Genomic DNA, 13,945 nt, shown 5'->3' on the forward strand with positions numbered 1-13,945 from the left:
AAAAGCTGCTTGAGCAGATGCACAGAGACAGGACCTCGCTGCCTGAGAGGAGACTATGTTCAGATTTAACCTCCCTGAACAAGGAGACGATGTTGGGGATTCAGGGGCAGTCGGTTGAAAAAAAGCTGTGACAAGAGGGGGCCCTGCAATACAGAGTTCTGGCAAAAAAGAGCCCAGTACCGTCCTGAGATTACTGTGGCAGCATCACAAGGATGAAGGGTTAGAGGCAGGAGATCCAGGACAGAAAGGACTGGAGCTAGATGAAACAGCTGCGTAGCTCAATTACGACAGAAGCGAGTCTGCCGATCCCTGCCTTCTTGGAGCAGTTACTGAATCGTCACCGCCACTTGCTCTTTCTGTAGGGCAGGGGTCCGCAAACCGCACACGTAAAGGACCAGTAAGTAAACAGTTTAGGCTTCGTGAGCCACAAGGCCATCTCCGTTCCAGCAACTCAACCCTCTGTCTCAAGAAAGCAGCCACAGATAGTACCATCAACAAACGAGCGTTTGGTCTCCCGATACAATTTCACTTACAGAGCCAGGCAGTGGGGTAGATATGGCTGGGGGAGGGGGCACAGTTTTCCTGCTCCTGCTCTAGGGGATGAGGTAACTGCAGGTTATGAAGCTGCTAGAGAACTTGCACGGCAAGCACAGCTATGTAATTCTACTCGCCTCTTTTCGTCATTTAGACAGCTAAACTCCTTACTCTAAACAACCTATGTGGGAAGGAAAAATTCTTTCTTGAATTATTCTTCTCTGGAGTGGAATTAGTGCTTATTGTGAATATACTGTTCCCTAGTCATCTGTCTCATTCTTCTTAGGACTCATATCCCTATGATGGAGGCAGTAAGTGGAAGGATCTTCACAGAATGCGACCATAATGGGGGGAGGGGAACTTGGCATGTGTGATGGAGATTATCCAAATCTGCCTTGAAATATTAGGGAAATATAAAAATAGGGCCACATGTATCACTGTGGTATCAGGCAGATTTCTAGAGGTGGATGTCAAAATGCACGGATGTTTTGATTAAGGTTCACTCGTTCAGCTTCAGCAACTCCCAACTCAGGAAAGAAGCAAGTGGAGAAAGCAGAGGTGGGTTAGAGGAGCTAAGGATTTAGGTATAGAAGGGAAAAAAAGGAGTAGAATAAGGAAGAAAGGAAGAGGATAAAAGTTAGAGAGACTAGTCGGAGAGCAGGAAACAGGGTTCCAGTTTCTGGCCTGGCTGTCAGTAGATCCACACGCATCCACGGAAGGCTTGTGAAACAAAGCTCGCAGAGGGAATGGTGTCAACATATACGATTCCAGGACTTTCCTTTCATTCATCTGTCTAGTCGGTCCCTGTCCCAGGGCTCTGTTCCAAGCCCCGGGTACACAGAGATGGCTGCTATTAACAGGCAGCTTACAGTCCAGTATATGAAGAGATAAGCCAATCCCCCCACAATTCAGTACACAGTAAGAATAAGGGACCCATCGATTGTACTTCGTAGTTTATAACCTAGAGAAATTCTAGCACACGTGCACAACAGAAATATACAGCATCTGTATATTAGCTACAAATTGTCAATAACTGAAAGGTTCATCAATAGAGGAGTGGATATATATGCATACACCCACCCCAGATATGCTGAGTAAAAAAACAAGTTCCAGAATACATGGAGAATATAGTATCATTTTTGTGAAAATCCTGTACACAAAATACCACATTTTCTGAGTATCTCACCACATGGGAAATGTTCTAGAATGATTAACATTAAACTTAAAGCAACAATTACTTCTTTGGAAGGGTACTGATGGTAGTTATACAGATATTTTTACAAGGAAAATAAATCAATAGAATTTTTAAAATAATATTTAGGGGCACCTGGGTGGCTCAGTCAGTTGAGAGCCCGACTTTGGCTCAGGTCATGATCTCACGGTTCAAACCGACCCCACATGGGGCTCTGCACTGACAGCTCGGAGCCTGGAGCCTGCTTCCGATTCTGTGTCTCCCTCTTCTCTCTGTCCCTCCCCTGCTAATGCTCGGTCTCTCTCTCGGTCTCAAAAATAAACATTAAAAACTTTTTTTAATAAAAAAATTAAAATAAATTGAAAAGTAGTAATTTTTAGGGGCACCTGTGTGGTTCAGTTGGTTAAGCCTCCGACTCTTGATTTCAGCTCAGCTCATGATCCCAGGGTCGTGGGACTGAGCCCCTCATTGGGCTCTGCGCTCACAGCATGGAGCCTGCTTGGGACTCTCTCTGCCCTTGCCACACTCGCATGCACCCTCTCTCAAAAAAAAAAAAAGTTGAAAATAATTTTTAGTAAGTAGAAAGAGCCACAGGAAGGATACATGGAGATATATATATATAAATATATATGCATAAGTACAAACAAAAATATCCTATATATAAAGGATAGATTAACACGAAGGGAGTTCTTCAAAAGACTAAAGATCTTCCTCAACTTACGAGGGCGTTTCATCTGGATAAACCCTTCGTCAAATAGGACGTACGAAGCCTTTGCTCTAATGGCAGCTTTCATTACTTGACAAGTATAGACCCAATACTTAAAATGCTTCAGACAGAGTAGGTGCTAAGTAAATACTGAATGAATGAATGACCTAAAAGTAAACCATTATAGCTATAAGGGAGGTAACAAGAGAAAGCATGGTAGATGGGATTTAGAACATGTGGGATGTTGGAGATCATGTTAGTTGGTTTATTCACTCACTCACTGAAGTAGTCTCTACACCCAACGTGGGGCTCAAACTCCTAACGCCGAGATCAAGAGACAACTTGCTCTTCTGAGTGAGCCAGCCAGGCACCCCTGTAAGATCATGTTCAATAGTACTTCTCTTTAATTTTGCTGAAAGCTCTGTGCTTATCAATACAGAGATCGATTTTAGAATTACCAGAATGTTGCAGATACCCACCACTATTCCCGTTGTCCAAGTCATTGTTATTTATTAGCTGAACCAATGCACCAGCTTTTAATATGATCACGATTTGCTCTTGTTCCTCTTTCTTAATAAATATCTAGTGTAAGCCATTCCTTAAATCAGGTGCTAAGGATACAAAGAAAAACCAGATGACTATCCTCACCATCAAAGGGTTCACAGCATGGTTTAAGATAATGTACCTATGGAAACGCGATTACCAGCTATAAGGTCCAGTAACAGAAATACCACACAAGAAGTATAAACAAAGCATTAGAGAGGCACCTGGGTGGCTCAGTCACCTAACCATCTGACTTTCGCTCAGGTCACGATCTCACCGTTCGTGGGTTCAAGCCCTGCATCAGGCTGTGCACTAACAGCTCAGAGCCTGGAGCCTACTTCAGATTCTGTCTCCTCTCTCTCTCTCTTTTTCAAAACTAAAACTAAATATTTTAAAAATGTGTTAGACAAATGGAAAGTTTTTTGAGTATGGAGTCGTGGCTGGGCTTCATAAAGAAGGGAGCATTTCGGCTGGACTTGAAGGATTTATAGCCTTTTGCAGAGATGATAAGGGTAACTAATGCTGCCTGAGGGACCAGCAAGAGTGAGAGCATGATGATGGGGAAGCACAGGGACTGTTGTAGAGGCGGGGAACGGCGTACCTGACTGAAGCGGAAGTACAACCCAAGAACAGCGAGACAGGCGGTTCTAACAGTGAGGAGGCTTGAAAAGAGTGTGGGTGTGGAAGAGAAAGTGTGGTAGAACAAGAGAGGGAGGGGGCGCACAAAGACACAAAACAGAGCTCAGCTGATGCTGCACACTGGAGTTAGTAGCGAAGCCAGCTGGGGGGTCTGTGCGTCAGGAGAAATCTCTCTGGGGTTAACCACAGTGGAAAACAGCGTAGCTAAAACTACAGGTCAAGCAAGGGACACCTGGCTGGCTCAGTCAGCACAGCATGTGACTCGATCTCAGGGTTATGAGTTCAAGCCCCATGTTGGGTGCAGAAATTGCTTAAATAAAACTTTAAAAAAGATGAGTGTCGCATAAATCATCAGTTAGGCAAGAAAAGAATTAATGCAACTTCCCAAAGGGCAAATTCTTAGTAATTTGTGCATGAGTGAATGAATACAGACTGAATTTACTTTATTCCTATTTTAAAGATCTATCAGATACAGAAGTTTCAAAGACAAATTGCCAGCTAGGTCTTATTTTCGCATAAAGTGGCTCAGAATATCCCTTTTAAGTACAACACAATATAAATTACAGATTGTACATTAACTGTACTGCTTTCTTGGAATCTCTAATCCAGCTGATCTGCAAAGGGGTTACTTTGCTTCCAGTGAGCTGTAAGAGTATCAGCAGATCACGTAAAGAGACATCATCACTGAACCACTACATTAAGGCCGCAACCATCAGGAAACTATTATTTGTTTGGTTCGGTATCTGATGACAGTAACATGTTATTTACTAGATACAAAAGCCAGCATCTTAATTGGTAATATTCTATTCCACTCAAAGAACAGGCATTTTTTATCTGTAACATTCCCAGTAGCACTAAAATGACTGCAGAAACTTTTCTCAAATGATTGACACTTCAGGTGACTTGTTTATCATTTGACATTACCAGGAATTTAGGAAAAAAACCCTCAGTCTAACTTTTATAATTACATTAATAGTACATGACTCAACAGCATGGATTACTCATACTGTCCTAACCCCAAAGTGAAGTTTCTGGCGGTATCCAAACGACGGAAGCAAATGTAGACAAACAGCCTGAGTTCTAAAAGATTCCATGAAGTCATCAAAGATCTACTTGGGGTTTCTCAGAGTGGTGTGGCTTACCATAAATTGAAATAATTCAGGTATCTTTGACCTTGACAGCATGTTAGCAGCGGTCTTCGCAAAAATACAGACGGTGTTTTAACAATGTTTCCTCTCCCATAACAAAAGAAGCCTTCCTTTCGAAGTGCAGCCATTTTTAGGGCCTTCTAATGTGGCCGAGACAACCAAGGCCACCTCGGCCTCTATCTTCTAATGTTTCCTTCAAAAACATAAAAACAAGAAGGAAAAAAGCAGCTTACACCAAAACCAAGCAAAGAGAAAGGAGAGGAAACAGCAACCAGGCCTAAGGTGGATCCAAAAACACGGTGATACAGCATAAATCCATCCTCTGTCTGAAAATTACTAAAAAAAAACAGGTATCTGAACATAGATGATAGGGAGAGGACTTAAGTACATGCAATTTGAAGGAGCAGTCTTCAAAACCCATAGCTTCTAAGAGACGGAAAAAAAAAGTTAAAAGGAAGGGAAAAACATCCACAGGCAATTGGGTGAAGTGGCAAAGAAGCAAAACAGAAAAATTTAGGGTCATGCAAGACAAGAGACCCATAAAATCAAAGAAAACACGATCTCCCCACATCAACCAAAATAAAGAAATCCACTAAAGTATCTGGACTTTGCCATACTGACAGAAGAGTGTGTCAGTAAGCTAGAAATCCTGTAAGATACACAATGCCACAAAAATGAACAAGAAGGTGACTGGTACACATAGAATTTTGCAAAAATCTTAGAAATTAAATTTAATACATATCAACTGAGGTAACCCCGACCCCTGAAAAACAATCATACAGCAAAAACAAATAACGTAAGATAATTTAATTCAATAATTTAATTTACGTTGATATTTAATTCAATGGACACAAATGGACATGTGGTGAAATTTTTAAAAAATTACCTCGAGGGGTACCTGGGTGGCTCGGTGGGTTACGCATCCAAGTCTTGATCTCGGCTCAGGTCCTGGTCCCACGGCTCATGGGGCCCCGCATCAGGCTCTGCGTGGACCCCGTGGAGCTGCTTGGGATTCTCTCTCTCCACCCCTCCTCCACTCACACGCACACTGCACGCGCTCACGCACGCACACACTCTCCCTGACACAATAAATAAATGGGAGAAAAATACAAAGTTATTTTACAAATGAAGAATAAATTACAAGGCGCCAAGTGAGAATAGACCGCAGTAAAATTTAACAGAGGGCACTGATAAATATTAAGGGGCAGGAAAACCACCAATAGAATGAAAAGGTGATAGGAAAGTGAAAAGGGTGGCAGAGAAAATAATGAAAATAGAAGACAAAAAAGGAATGACATATTATTGCAGTCCCGGTGAAAAGAAAATCAATAGAACAAAGCTAGGACTTTAAGATTATAACACAAGGAGCATCTGGGTGGCTCAGTCAGTGAAGCGTCTGACTTTGGCTCAGGTCGTGATCTCACGCGTGGCTCATGGCTTCAAGCCCTGCGTCGGGCTCTATGCTGACAGCGCGGAGCCTGGAACCTGCCTCAGATTCTGTGTCTCCCTCTCGATCTCTGTTCCCCTCTCTCCGCTCCACAACCCACTCGTGCTCTGTCTCTCTCTCTCAAAAAAAAAAAAAAAAAAAAAAAAACCATTTAAAACAATTTTTTAAAATTATAACCCAAGAAAATTTTCCAGAAATAAAAAAAGACCTATCTCTACCTATACATTGAGAATACAGCCAACACCAGGTTACAGTCTTTCAACTATTAGATTTCAAAGGTAAAGACAGAATGTTAAAGGCCTCCAGGCAAAAAGATCAAGTAACAAACATACAGACGCAAAGAATTAAACGGGTATCAGACATTCAAAAACAACATATGAAGCAACTCAAAAATGGAGCAGCATTTATAACGTTCAGTAAAAGGAAGCATGAACCAAGGAATTTATCTCCAATAATGCTGCCTTCAAGTATCAAGGCTATTAACAACATACACACGCACACACACACGTTTTCAACATACAAAAGCTTAGGGAATTCTGTACCCGTGATCCCTTTCGGAGGAATCTCCTAGAACAAGTGTTGGCAAATTACGCTCATGGACCACATCCAACCTGTCCTGTTTTTTGGGGACTGAGCTAAGTAAAAACGGTTTCCTGCGTTTTTAATTGGCTACAAGAAAATCAAAAGCATTAACACAACCGGAGAAAATTATAAGCAAGTTCAATTTCAGTGTTCACAGATAGTTTTATGGGAATACATCTACACCCATTTGTTTACTGTCTCTAGTAGCTTTTATGCTGCGTAGAGATTACCACAGAGCTGAGTAGTGTAGCAGAGACCGTATGACGTGCAAGGCCTAACATGCTCATTATGTGGCCTGCTGGGGAAAAAGTTTGCCAACTCGCGTACTGGAAGGCGAGCTTCTTCCGCCCGAGAGCTAGCTGGAAAACTTCGGCCAGACGACGGACAGTAAAGCATTTTGATTAGTGAGCGGATGGGACGACGGAGCATACAGATTCAAAGAACCAAACAAATGCGGGATGGAGAGAGTGAAAGACTCGTCTATGGAGGTGGACGTTTCGATAAAGTAAAAGCAACGCAACTAATAAACGGGATAAGGGAAAGTGAAAGAACGGAATAGGCGGAAGTTATGATACTAATTAAAAAGCGACAGATCAGGGAGATGGGTAAGGGGCATAAAGGAATCTACTCCTGAAATCATTGTTGCACTATATGCCAACTAACTTGGATGTAAACTAAAAATAAATTAAGGAAAAAACCCCAATAAACCAGACCTCAGCGGGTTCAACAAGAAAATAAGCTGGGCGTACCTTAAAAAGGTATGAATGTCAGGACGACTAGGTGGCTCAGTCGGTGCACTTAAGCTCAGGTGACCATCTTGTGGTTTGTGGGTTCGAGCCCCGTATCAGGATCGCTGCAGTTAGTACAGAGCCTTCTTCAGAACCTCTATCCCCCTCTTTTTCTGCCCCTCCCCCACTCACATTTTCTCCCAAAGATGAATAAACATTTGCCTGGCTGCCTCAGTGGGAAGAGCATGGGACTGGAGGTCAGGGTCGTGAGTTCAAGCCACATGTTGGGTGTAGAGATTTAAAAAAAAAAAAACTTCACTTTTTTTAACACTTATTTTTGAGAGAAACAGAGTACAAGCAGGGGAGGGGCACAGAGAGAGAGAAGGGGGGGCAGGCAGAGACAGAGAGAGAGAGAGACAGAGGCAGAGGCAGACCAAGAGACAGAATCTGAAGCAGGCTCCAGGATCTGAGCTGTCAGGACAGAGCCTGACGCAGGGCTCAAACTCCCAAACCCTGAGATCATGACTTGAGCTGAAGTGGGACACTTAACTGAGCCACCCAGGTGCCCCCCAAAAAATCTTTTTTTGAAAAAAGGATACAGGCACCTGGGTGGCTCAGTCACTACAGCATGCAACGCAACTCTTGATCTTGGGGTAGTGAGTTCGAGTTCCACACTAGGCGTAGAGATTACTTAAAAATAAAACCTTTAGAAAAGAAAAGGTAGAAGTAACAAGATAACCACTAGAACAAAAATGCAAACTTTCCTAAATGCCAAAAATATGCGTGTCAAATTAGAGAGCAAAGGATACAGGCCTTCTAAAGAAACCTAGCAAATAAAACACACAATTATAAAAGACTGACAAAATATAAAATAAACTTATTTCAAAAACTTAAATGGAAATGGGCTTTCCTGGATCAGTAAAAGAATACCATTTTCAATTTCACTCACAGAACAAAACCCAACTCTCTTGTATATAAGACACACACCTCAAACAGTGACTCAAGAAAGCTAAAATACAAACGATGGGACAAAGGTATGCCAGGCAAATGGCAACAGGAATGATGGAAAGAGAAAAATAGAAGCAAAAAAGCAGATATCCTGGTATCCCCAAAGGAAAATTCAAGTTTCAAGGCAAACAAAAGAGGGACAGTTTTTATATTAAAAGCCACTATGCAGAAAGATGATACAACATTTAAGAATATTATAAAAAAAAAGTATCCTTAATGAAGTAAAACTACAGAAGTTGCAAGGACACTGAAACAAACGCACCAAGAATACTCAACTCCCTACAAGTCCGTTCAAACAGACAAAAAATGAGTAAGAACGTACACCTTAACAATGTAATCAACAAGGCAGAACTTATGAAATGTGTGCAAAACTCTCAACTCGGATCATACACAAGACTTTTCAATTGTACATGGCATATTCACAAAAACGGATCGCAGATTAAGTTGCAAGAAAATATCAATATATTTCACAAAGGAGGAATACCATGAACGGCTCTCTGATCATGAAACACTTAACCTAGAAATTACTAATACAAACAAAACGTATTCTGTTGGTCATGTAAAGAAAATTCACATTTGCAATCCTTCCATCATTAGCCTATATAGTAATTTTAAAAAAAATCACAGGCACATGCAATATTACAGGCATAGGGATTCCAAGATAATCAGCTATGTTCCTTGCCTTCAAGAGCAATTAGTCCAGCTGAACAGAAAAGAGAGAGGGGTTCCCGACTGGCTCAAATCAGTGGAGTCTGCAACTCAATGTCAGGGTCCCGGGTCGAAGCCCCACATTGGGTCTAGAGATTACCTTAAAAACTAAAATTTAGGGGAGCTTGGGTGGCTCAGTCTGCAAGTCTTCAGCTCAGGTCCCGATCTCACGGTTTAGGAGGTTTAGGAGTTCGAACCTCGTGTCAGGCTCACTGCTCACAGTGGGGAGCCTGCTTGGGATTCTCCCCCCCCCCCCCCGCCTCCCTCTCCCCCTCCCCCGCTTGCGCTCTCTCTTGCGCTCTCTCAAAAATAAACGTTTTTTAGAAAATAAAAGTTACACCTACAAAACGAAAAGGAAAAGAGAAAGAGGTCCCATACAATAGAGCGGGGCTTACAACAACAGCCGTTAAAAATGCTGTGGCTTCTTTCCCTTGGCTGCGTCAGGCACTAAGTAGGTATAATCAATCTGTGACTATCCCTGCTTCTAGGAAACACACACTTTCTATTTAGCAGCAGAAGGGGCCACTGAGACACACAAGGGGGCTCTCAAGCGGTTCGGAAAGATGGGAGAGTAGCTGACGAAGACGACGGAGTAAAAGTAAAACGCGCAACTGAAATCTGGGTCAAAAGACGCTTTTTCTTGCACTACCTGGCCACTTGAAGGTTCGAAATCGCTCCCCAGGCCAGAGTTTAAAAGTAAAACATGAAACCACCTTCAGAGTTGAAGACATTTCCTCCTTTGGTATTAAGGGGAGAGAAATTCGCCTCAAGATGGTCAGTTTCCAATGTATCTCTAATACGGCTCAGCCGACTTGAATCTGCCCTCGCTAGGTTTTAAGTTTTCCTTGCAACGCCACACACCCCGTTAAAACGCCGCGCTTTTTCAGACCTTGTCTAAACATCTGCAAAGAGGTCCTTGCTGTTCCTGGTCAAGTCGCAACGTTCGCGCTTTTGAACTTCTGTCGTTTAAGCCAACATTCCACGAGACGAACTCGAATTTCACAACTACGGCGTCTCAGGCAAAGCTCTGAAATGCGCAAGTCACGTGGGCCACGCTTCTAACGGCAAAGCCCGGCCTCGAGGAGCTTCACCCCCGAGGTGGAAAGGCGGGGGGACCAGAGTCCCCCCCCCCCCAGTTTCTAGGGAAATGAGGCACTGAGCTCGGGGGGGGGGGGCTGCAGGGCTCTATCCTGACGGACACAACAAAACACACAACCCCCCTCCGCCCCCCGCCAAAAAGGCCAAAAGAACAAAAAGGCAAAGAGAAAAGGAACAGCGTCCACCCATAAAACAGCGTTGCAGGCTTACAAAGGAAATAAAACTTCTTTCCTCATTTTTTCGACTCACCCGAAACCAACTTCTCCCCCCACGTGGCCGGGGCTGCGAGGGGTTCCGCAGGTCCCATCAGCACGATCAACGGTCTGGCCACCGGAACAACGGTGTCCTCACGAAGACCGACGACGACCACTTCGACGACGACGACGACGACGACGACGACGACGACGACGACGACCGTTGGCTCGTTTTCAAGCCGAAGCGCGAGACGGCCCCGCCTACTGCCCGTAGATTGGGTCACGTGGCCGAGTCCTGGCCAATGAAATGGGAAGAGCGTGAACGCCCCTCCCCCACCAACGCCCCCTGGCGTGGGCAGCCGCACGCCCTCCCCCACCGTCCCGGAGGGCTTGTTTTGATTCAAAACTGGGGAACAAGTTCTACCCATTCTCTTGCACTGCCGAGCTGGCCGCTAGAATTGTTTGGCTGCCTCGTGTAACATTTTTCTCGCCCCTCGCTTGCACTCCGGAGGCAAATACAGATTCTGAGGTCCGGGAGGCTTGCAAGAGCCACTTGCAGAGGAGACCACGGACGGCTTGGAGCCGTGAAATGTACATACAAGAAGACAATGTTATTCGTTAGCCCTCCTCACCTCCCCGCTAAGTACACCTTAGAGTGGTTTGGAGTACCAAGTGATCCCAGGGCCTGGCACATATTGTTATAGAAGTGGTTACTATTATTCTTTGTTTTGAAGAGATTGTCTCTTCAGAAACATTTGCTAGCTGTATAGTTCAAGGACAATTCTATTCTGGAAGCTTCCTTTCTCCTATGAAAATGGAGAAAACTCATTTGACAAATGTTCCCTGATATATACCAAAAACATATATATTTGGATGCAATTATCCCCCAATATAAAGCAAAGAGGTTCAGAGGACAGAAAATTGAACAAGATCTACAAGGTCCCTGCTCTCATGATGCTTACATTCTAGCATGGGGCAAGATTACAAACATAAAAACGAATAATTAGAGAGAATAAAACAATACACGATCTATCTAGTATTATACAAAGAACAGCTCATTACTGACTTTTCTGTAAAATCAGGGAATGGTGGGGATTGGGATCAGCCCCACCAAAGCTCATGAGCTGAGGGGAGAAGTGTGGTCCCTTAAGTAACATTAAGGGGTCTGTAATATACTGAATTGTAAAATGTTTAAGTTCCTGCCCCTGATATACACAAGCTGTATAATGTTCTCCCCTTGAGTATGGGCAGGGCCTGTGAATATGATGTGATAGCACTCCTGTGATTATGTTATATTATATGGCAAGGATGAAAGGATTTTTCAGATGTAAGGTGCCTGATCGGTTGATAAGTCACTCAAAAGGGAGAATTTATTGGGTGGGCCTGACCTAATCAGGTGAACCCTTTTAAAAGCACCCTTTCTGTCACCTGGCTTGGAGACCAAACAACAGGATGATTGATTCCTTTCTTTAGGTCACGACCAGCTGACACTTTGAGAGAAGCAGAATTCGCTCTTTGCCTCTGTCCCTAAAGAAGATAAAACTTTCGTTTTTACAGTTGATACATCCCCTCTGAGTGGGGAGACATTTCATCACCCCGTTTCGTGCTGTGATTTAATCTCATTTCTTCTAAATTAATTACATGCTGCTTTCCTTCTCCCTCATCCCTCAGTGTGTAGTGAGGAGAGATTCTAGCTCGACCTCTTGATACCTGAGGTCAGAGGACCAGAATCTGGAAGCAGGCCCCGTGGTTTACTTTTCATATATTTATTTTATTATTGAGGTATAGTTCTTGTAGCATTAAACTTACCATTTTAATGTGGCCAATTGAGTAGTTTTCAGTATATGGACTATGTCATATAGCCATCCCCCCTGTCGAATTCTAGAACTTTCTACCACCCCACCTCCCCCAAAAAAACCTGTCCCAATTAGCAGCCAGTCCCTATTCTGACCCCCTCTCCCCACTTTTTCTATTACCTTATTAAGCTTTCCATCTGTATGAACCTGCCTACTCTGGATATTTCATATAAATGGAATTAACATGTGTCCTTTCGTCTCTGACTTATTTCACCTAGCATAACGTTGTCGAGGTTCATCTACGTTGTGGCGTAGCTGCCACATACAACATCCATGATGTAGTACGCTCCTTTTCGTGACTGAATCATATTCCATTCTGCAGATAGGCCATTTTTTGTTCATCCATCCATCCATTGACGGACATTTGTGGGGTTTCCACTTTTGTGGGCTACCATGGATTATGCTGCCATGAACATTTGTGAACATATTTTTTGGCATGCAAACATGTTTTCGATTATTTTGGGTATATATCAGCGAGTTTCTTTGCTGGGTCACATGGTAATTGTGTGTTTAACCTTTTGATAAACCGCCAAACGATTTTCCACCTAGGGGGCGCCATTTTACATTCTCACCATACGCAGCGTATGAGGGTTCCAATTTCCCCTCATCTTTGCCAACGCTTGTTGTTTTTCAGCTTTTTTTTTTTTTTATTAACTGTCCCGGTGGGTGTGAAGCGTTACCTCATTGTAGTTTTGATTTACAACTCCTTAATAGCTAATGGTGTGGAGCGTCTTGGCATTGGCTTATTGGACATTTCCGTATCTCTTTTGGAGCGATGTCTATTCAAATCCTTTGCCCAAGTTCCAACTGGGTTGTTTTTCTTTCTGTTGATGAGCTATGAGAGTTCTTTATATATTCTGGCTATTAAACTCTTACCACATATGTGATTTGCAAACATTTCTCCCATTTGTGGGTTGTCTTTTCACTCTCTTGATAGTGTTCGTCAATGCACAAAAGTTTCATTTTACTTTTTTAAGTTTTGTTTTTTAAGTTTATTTATTTTGAGAGAGACAGAGACAGTGCCATGTGGGGTAGGGGCAGAACGAGAGGAAGAGAGAGAAAATCCCAGGCAGACTCCTCACTGGCAGCACAGAGCCCGACATGGGGCTGGAATTCATGAAACCGTGAGCTCATGACCTGAGCCAAAACCAAGAGTCGGACACTTAACCAACCGTGCCACCCAAGTGCCCCAATGCACAAAAGTTTTAAATATTATCAAGCCTAATATATCTATTTTTTCTTTTGCTGCCTGTGATTTGGGTGTCAAATTTAGGAAATCATTGCCAAATCCAAAGTCATTCAGATTCACCCCTATGTTTACTTCTAAGAGTTTTATAGTTTCAGGTCTTCCATTTAGGGTTCTGATCCTTTTTTTTATTAAGTAGGCTCTATGCCCAATGTGGGGCTTGAACTAATGACCCCAAAATCAAGACTTGAATGCTCTACCGAGTGAGCCAACTGGGTGCCCCAATTTTTGATCCATTTTTAATTAATTTTTTAAGAGAGTAGATCTTTTTTGTTTTAATGTTTATTTATTTTTGAGAGAGAGCACAAGCAGGGGA

The 13,945-nt window shown here is 43.0% G+C and overlaps 1 long non-coding RNA gene across 1 annotated transcript in view; it reads right to left on the reverse strand.

Annotated features, from left to right (window-relative positions):
* The window catches only part of LOC122235389, a 32,484-nt gene extending 21,829 nt beyond the window's left edge, over nucleotides 1-10,655 (reverse strand). The window contains exon 1 of the long non-coding RNA XR_006213456.1: nucleotides 10,583-10,655. This is a non-coding gene — a long non-coding RNA (uncharacterized LOC122235389). The remainder of the gene's footprint in view (nucleotides 1-10,582) is intronic.
* Between the last annotated feature and the right edge of the window lie 3,290 nt (nucleotides 10,656-13,945).

Source organism: Panthera tigris, chromosome X, assembly GCF_018350195.1.
Source record: "Panthera tigris isolate Pti1 chromosome X, P.tigris_Pti1_mat1.1, whole genome shotgun sequence".
Lineage (NCBI taxonomy): Eukaryota > Metazoa > Chordata > Mammalia > Carnivora > Felidae > Panthera > Panthera tigris.